Source organism: Mauremys reevesii, linkage group 8 (genome assembly GCF_016161935.1).
Source record: "Mauremys reevesii isolate NIE-2019 linkage group 8, ASM1616193v1, whole genome shotgun sequence".
Lineage (NCBI taxonomy): Eukaryota > Metazoa > Chordata > Testudines > Geoemydidae > Mauremys > Mauremys reevesii.
This window is the reverse complement of record NC_052630.1, coordinates 5,683,058-5,691,027: the sequence shown is the minus strand read 5'-3', so window position 1 is coordinate 5,691,027 and position 7,970 is coordinate 5,683,058. Positions and strand designations below refer to the sequence as shown.

General features: G+C 44.8%; 1 long non-coding RNA gene across 1 annotated transcript in view; it reads left to right on the top strand.

The window, feature by feature from the left end:
* The first annotated feature begins 1,228 nt into the window (after positions 1-1,228).
* The window catches only part of LOC120371040, a 29,530-nt gene continuing 22,788 nt past the window's right edge, over positions 1,229-7,970 (top strand). Inside the window, exons 1-2 of the long non-coding RNA XR_005584113.1 lie at positions 1,229-1,288; positions 2,760-2,825. This is a non-coding gene — a long non-coding RNA (uncharacterized LOC120371040). The remainder of the gene's footprint in view (positions 1,289-2,759; positions 2,826-7,970) is intronic.

The window sequence follows — 7,970 nt, the reverse complement described above, 5'->3', positions numbered from 1 at the left end:
CGTGTGACATCCGCTCATCTTCCCAGGTGGGTAATAATGGATGAGGTAATGAGGTCATGTGATTCATAGAATCATAGAATTCAAGATCAGAAGGGACCATTATGATCATCTAGTCTGACCTCCTGCAAGATGCAGGCCACATAAGCCGATCCACCCACTCCTTAAGCAAGCGACCCCTGCCCCATGCTTCGGAGGAAGGCGAAAAACCTCCAGGGCCACTGCCAATCTACCCTGGAGGAAAATTCCTTCCCGACCCCAAATATGGCAGTCAGCTGAACCCCGAGCATGCGGGCAAGACTCTCCAGCCAGACCCTCTGGAAAAAGGCTAACAATATCCTATCATTGGCTGGGGTTACTCAGGCTGGGGTTATAAAGGAGGAAGGGACAGACTCCTGTGGGTAGTTCTTGGGGAAGGGAGCTTGAACGGGAGCCTATTACCCCAGCTGGGAGGGCTGGGCGTGCCAGAAGCCAGGGGAACTGCAGCTGGCTGGAGAAAAGCAGCTGCAGGTGAATGATTCAGGGAGCAAAGAGACTATGAATTGAACTCAGCTCTGGAGGGAGGGAGAGTGAACGAGGAGCTTCAGTGGGAGCCAGAGGCTGGAGCAGAGAGAAGGGAGAAGGCAAAGGCACCAGGCCAGGCCTTGCATCTTCCCCAGCTGCTCAGAGAGCATGAAGGATAGTCCCTCAGGGAGGAGGGGCTGGACCCAGCTGGAGTCTGGGCAGAGAGATTTTACTTTTGAGTTTATTTGGACTCAAATAAAGTAGAACCCTGGAGGGGACTTTTTTTCTCACAGCTTTTGGACTATGGAGAATTTTTAAATGGCCCTGAGCAAAAAGGGAAACCGAGGCAGGGCACCGTAGAGCCACCCCTTCAGCAGGTGGTTGACCCTGTTACAGCCTCGTTATAGGCAAAGAAAAGATCCTTGTGACTTTTACATTTTTAGGGCTAATTCTCACGGATAAAGAGCAAGCATTGTAAAAATGTTGAGAGATTTGATTAAAATGCCCTTAAGAGACTTTAAAATGGTTCCATTGTGCTAGCCACAAGTACAAGTGCCCGTGTATACCATTACTGACGTAGATTTACTAACCTACATGTGGAACGTTATCCTCAGTAAGCAGCAATGTAGAAGTACTATGCTAAAATATTCTACTGTCATTTGATAAAAGCATAACAGTTTCCAATGAATAAAATCCTTTAAGACTCTATTTGGAAATGGACATCAAGATAAAAAGAATACAGTTAGAAAAGCAATCCAAGGCTCAGCATCAAGGGGGTTTCACTGAGGTGAAATATACATTACCTTATATAGTTTTGTTTGTGGGGCTGGTATTATTTTGAATAATTTATTCAGTGCTGTAGATTTACACTGAACTTTGCAAACCGAGTGAGCTCCCAATTCAGCATAGCATTAAAACTCATGCTTAACTTTAAAGTTAAACATGTGCCTTAATTGCTTTGCTGGGTTGGGGCTTCAGACATGTTAGCTGCCTGAAGACTTTATAGTGTATGAACCAAGATGACAATGAAAGTCAGGCTGGGATCAGAGAAATTACCAGTGAGGAGAGCAGGGTGGGAAAGATTTTTTGAAAGAAATGGGGTTCAAGGAAGGATTGGAATGAGGAGAGAAAAATTTAGAACTAAGGGTTTCCCCACACTCCAGTTAAGCACCTACTTGCTACAAGAGTGTTTGGAAATCTCCAGCAGAACAAGGTGATCTCACGCCGAGAGAAGAACAAACCCATCCAGAATTTCACTGGCCTGGAAGAGCAGTTTTCGGGAAGCAGAATGATTAATCAGGAGACAGCCGAGACCCTTTCTAGGATCCTATAAAACACATTTTTTCCTTGTGGCTGATTATGCGTAACATTAAGAGACTGGTGACACAGCAGTGATATATATTTTCAGGTCTCGTTCTGCATTGGCTGCACTTCAGTGAGGCAGTTGGGTCTTTGAAAACATGGAGCGGGAGGAGAGACTGGAAAGTCAGACACTGCTACAAAGAGAGGGATATTGCTTGAGTTTGAAGGGGAGGTCGGCCTTGGGCCTTGTGCATTTCTGGGGTAGCTTGGCATAACTCCATTGAAATTAACGGAATTGTAACCAACTATGGCAGCACCAAATTTGTTTTTATTACGCTGTAATAATATTTTTTTATTGCTTCTCGCATTTGTTAGCCCTGGAGAGTCAGCACAGTGATGGGAGAGGTAGCTAGATTCTGTTCCTCCTTGTGCATTATCAACCAAATATTGTAGTTTACCCAGTTCAAATCAGTTGCACAGGAAATTGTAATGCACAAGGCTTTAACAGTGAGTAACCATTGGAACAGCTTTCCCAGGGATAGGATAGATTCCCCATCACATGGAGTCTGTAAATCAAGACTCATTGTCTTATTAAAAGAGATGCTGTAGTTAGCCACAAGCTCCATGCAGGAATTACTGGGTGAATTTCTATAGCCTCTGTTATGTGGGAGATCAAATTAGTTGATCATAGTAATCCCTTGTGGGGAAGTTTATGACAAACCTACTGAAGATCACAGAGATGCACACATGTAGGTGAGGACAAAATTTGGCCATTAGAACCATAAGCTAAATAATTAAGGAAAAAAAAACCAAGACTAGAAAGTATTACTGCATTTATAGGTCTGAATTAATGTTGCTCCTCAGACTTAGATGATTCTATTTCATGTCTTTGTGTAATTTTAATTCCACAACATTAAAGTTACACTAACGTAATTTTAAAAAATATATTTCATTAGAGAGTGAGCGAGTGAGAATGATGGAAAAGACCAGAACTGTCCTGCGCTTAATCATGCAGTTCCAGGGTAAGTGCAGCTGTATAACGCTAATCAGGTCTCAGGCTTCCAGCCATCACCTGTCTCTGGGCAAGGATCCATGTCCTACTCCCTTCTGATTAGAGGTGTTAAGGCTGCATAGTCACTTGCTGTACACTAATATCCCGCTGGGATTAGTTTATGCCAGCAATTACAGGTTCAAAGCTTCATAGATTCCAAGGCCAGAAGGAACCATTGTGGTCATCTAGCCTGACCTCCTGTAGAACAGAGACCAGATAACCTCTCCAAAATAATTCTTAGAGCAGATCTTTTAGAAAAACACCCAATCTTCATTTAAAAATTATGGAAAATCCACCACAACCCTTGATAAACTGTTCCAGTTGTTTATTGCATTCACTATTAAAAATGTATGCCTTATTTCCAGACTGAATTTGTCTAACTTGAAATAGACACACAGCTCTTTCTCAGCAAAGTACATTTATTCTCAGGGCAAAAGCATTACAGAGAAAACTGTATATGTAAAAAAACAATTAAAGGATTTAAATGCTCACTAAATATCCCAGGAATGCCCATTTTCCACATGCGGGGAGGTGTGGTAGGCCAACTTTTTTCATCCCTTCCTTCAAGGTCTGGGATTCCTCTAGGACCAAAGGTCTTGTCTATTTGCTGAATCAGAAGGAAGACCCTGAATCTGTTTAAACTCTGCCTTTGTCTCTTGATCTCTGGAAAACCCAGTTTGCACCAATATATGAAACCTTGCCTGGGACTAGCATCTTTCTGGAGTTGTTGACAGTTTTAAGGACTCTCCTTAGTCACCCCTCTCACCCACACACATGGCTTTTACTTCTGGAGGATCTATGATAACCCTCTCGCTTGGAGTAGAACACAATCATACATAATCCATTCCTAAATTTAATACAATGGGTCCCAAAGGTACTGCATGGGGTTGCAATATCTGTCATGCATGCTGGTTACAGGTCACTGGAAAATGTGCATGAAAATGAAATTCTGATGAAAAATTGAAACAAATATTTCCAAAAGCGTTCACTGTTTTTGTTCCCATTTTCCAGCCAGCTGTAGAGCTCATGTTTAAATGGACCAGGTAGGCTTTGAAATTCACTTTTAGTTCAGGCAAATGGGATGTGGTAAGGGAGAGTTGCCACCTTTGATGGTGCATTTTGTCTAGCTAGAGAAAGCCCTCTGCAAGGCTGTGTGATCAGGGCAACAGTATCTCTCTTTACATTGTGAAGTCTTAAATGCACAGTGGGGGAAAAATAGGAAAATAATTTTTGTTAAAGAAAAGCTTAGAATTTGCAAAATATTTAGAATGCAGCAAAAATTGCAACCCCCTCCCCCCAAAAAAAGACAAGATCCACAGTTGGTTTTATGCCCATGATTTTCTCTGCTTGCTGGTGTTATTTCCTTTAGGAGAATTTTGCTGTGCGCCTTTCAGTGTGACATTTTCAGTCTTCCTTATGCAAATTGTCCTTTGGAACAGCAGCCCATGAGCTTACAAGGGTGGGGAGAGAGGAAGGGCAGTAACATCAAGATGGGGGCGGGGCTTCATTATGTTGATTAAAAAAAACCCCAAACCCTTAGTAGATGCCTACTGATCATGGTCTGAAGACATTTACTTTGAATGATAACGTCTTTGCTTTAATTCCCATTCCCTCCACAACTAAGCAAATGACCTCAGACCATGTTGATGCCCAGTTCCAAGCCTTGGCGTGTTGGTCGTATTTATTTTTTTTAAATGTGGTTAAAATATCTTTTGCAATGGGGAAAATGATCATTCTCCCCACCTCCACCCTCACCTCCTTTACCCCAAACCATCTGAAATAATTTTGCTTTCCCCAGAAATTCACCTTTGGGCAAAATCTGAATCTCAATCCCTGAGTGAAATATTTTGGAAGGCTGGAGCAAGCAAAAACCATGGAATTATAATGAAAATCAATTTTCATTATAGTGGGGGCCTGGCAGCACCCTCCATAATACAGGGAGAGAATAAACAGTGAATTGCTGTGCTGATATGTGAGTGGATGAAGGCACACTGCTGCATGGCAATCGCTGTATTATAGGCAGACTATACTGGTTTGCAGCAGCGCAGGGCAGCATAAAGAAAGTTACTGCAATGGAGAAACATAGAGGTATGCAGATTATACTAATTTGTAGCACTAAAGCGTAGGATGCAATGGGAGATGGCATGGCCGCTATACTGGCTTGCAGGCTGCTCTGATTTATAGCCATAAAGTGTAGCATACAGCAGGGTACCGTAGGGATGCAAATGATACTGATCTGCCAGACATGCCAGAGTTGTTTGCATCTTATTTTTAAACATCCTGCGTAATCTCTTTTTCTCCCCCTCTGCGTTTAGCAGAGCTAAACTCGCTGTAGCTGTTCTCCGCTGAGGTTATTGCAACTAATTTTTCGAAAGCGCTGATGAAGCAGGGCCCTCTGTACTGCTGTCATAGTGTCTTTCAAGCGCCTTTCCCTGATTGCTTTTGTAAAACACCGACCTTAATAGGTTCAGACCCCAAGGAATGGATTGTGGATACTGTCTCCCCTGAATGATGGCCCATCTGCTTGCGTGCATAGGAGGCCTAAACAACTTAATTACTAGGCGATTCTAACCAGAGTGCAGAGGCAGGGTCGAGAGAGTCGCTTTGCTGTGCCTACTGCTATATTGCTGGTCCCATTTGTTCCCATAGTGAGTGCCAGTGTAATTGACGCGTGGGTCGTGCTCCTGCTGCGATACTCTCTCATTAAGCTGCACATTCCCAGCAGCAGGCAACATGCACTCTGCATGCCGCCCTATTTCCATGCAGGTTCTGGTAGGGATGGCTGCATCGTGCCACATGGGCATTGGGTCAGTTTAACACATTGAAATGTGAGGGGATCTGGAAGGGTGGGAGGGAGTTGACCGGGGCGGTATGAATGCCATCCATACGGAAACTGACATTCTTAAAGACTAATGAGTGGCATGTTCAGGGAGCTTTCCAAATGTCGTTAGGTTCAGTTGTACCTTCGGTGTCTTTAAGATACAGAGATTCCATGAGCTGGTTTAAAGCTACCAGGGGCACTAGGCTGCTTCCGCAGACTATACTGATCCCCACCCTGTAAAGACATATCCCGGGTTGTGTCTGATTTCTGTTCAAGTCCTTTGGGCCCACCCAACATTGCCAGTGCACCTCCTTCCCAGCCTCTGCAGCACCTCCTGCCATTCCAAGGCACACTGCAGCTCAGGGAATGCACCTGGATTTTTGACTGACAGCATACTCGGCTAGTCCACCGTTCAGCCCATGTGCAGTTTTGCCAGTGTGTCTTGGTCCCAGTATGCAGCACCCCCTGGTGTTCTGGTCTTGACGTCCCATACCGTCACAGCTCTGCCAGTGCATCTCTCTCCCAATCAGCTGCATTCCCTGGTACTGCAGGCCCATGCTACTGTGCAGTTCTGCTGATGCCTCTCCGTTCTCACTTGCAGCAGTGTTTCGAGCGCCTCCACGTGTCTTGCAAATGCCCCTCAATTATGACAGCAGCTGGTCCTGCTATTTCAGTCCTGGTCCTGTTCTCAAAGGAGATTATTGAACCGAATTAGGTAGCGATTTTGTAATGATGATGATGTATAGCACTTGTACGGTGCCATCCATGTTTAAAGTGCTGATCCATCATTAACTAATTACTCCTCACAACATCCCTCTATTCACACTATTATCTCCACTTGCAGTTAGAGAATTTGCCCAAGGCCACGTGGGTTGTCAAGACGAGAGGCAGGATGAGAACTTGGGCATGTGTGTATTCTACTCCTATGCCTCTAAGTGAGGTACCGTTCAGCCCACTGAACTCCATAGGCTTTGTGTGGCCCAACTGAAAATGGAACCCAGGCTTGAAGGCTAATGAATGAGTCTATGACATGACTGAACCCTGTGGATATTGCACACTCTAAAACATTCGCTCATTCGTTCACTGCTCCTCCCTCTCTTGCTCCCGCTTGGCGTCTTTCATTTACAAATAATCTCAGAGATAAATCAAACCAGGTTCTGGATATAGTCCCTGACCACTGACAGCTGGGGAAATTGATTAAGTTCTTTGTCAATTTGCTTTCAAGTGCAGCTAACAGCAGGTCCAGTGGGGGTGATTTAGGCCTAATGAAATGTTCAGGGCGAAGAAAGGAGAAGGTCATCTCTATGACTGAAGGGGGGGCGGGGCATATATCCTTCTCCTGATACTGGGCAGGGAAAGCTGGTTGGCCTGGTGCAGAAGATCCTGTGGGACACTCATCACCTCTCTCCCTGCACATAGCAGTGCAGTGTCTGGGGAGCAAGGAGTTGTCCATCTAATGAGACATCAATCTAGAGCTTCTTCTAGGCCTTTTACAGGTGGGTCTGGAGGAGGTAAGAATCAGTGATTTCATAGCACCTTTCGGAGCATGGAGAGATTCACCCGCTTGGTGTGGTCAATATTCCTTCCCCATAGACAGAAGGTGAGAAGCCCAAGGTCATATGTCAGCTGTTACTAAGCAACAGTGCCTTCTGCATCTGCTCGGGACAGTCCCTTCACCATCTGCGTTCAACTCATCACTCCGTACCATGCTTTGGGACACTTCTAAGGGCTCTCTAAAATCAATTTCTACTTTACTCTTCCTGGCGTGGGTGTGTCTCTCACAATTCCCCTATTCACTCCTTTGTACACCCCATCTTCAGAGGGCCACTACCATTGTACACTTTCCCACAGCAGAAGGGCCAGTTTTAGTGTTGCGTGTTGCCTCAGCTAGAAGGGGGGTACAAGAAAGCAAGGATGGGGTACTCTGTTCCTCTCAGAGCCTCACTGCTGTATTGCTTCCAGCCTCAGCTGGCCTAGGAATTCAAGGGATGATCTTTTGGCTTGTCAGAATTCTTACCTCGCTCCATTTTTACATGGCTTGCTTCTGCGGCCGCCTCCAATGAACCTCTTTCAACTGCATTTGATTTCCACCTCAGTTCCTTCATGGCTCAATGGTTCCAGAGGTTTAAGTTCATGCCCCCTGGTTCTTGTATTTGACACAGCCTTATGTATCTGTGTAGCATCCTTTTTCTCTTGAGGTTCTCCTGAATTGTGCATTACTCAGTCAGGTCACCTCTGAATCTTCCTTTATTCATAGCATGCTGGTTCCCTTTCTTGAGCCTGTGGTTGTAACTA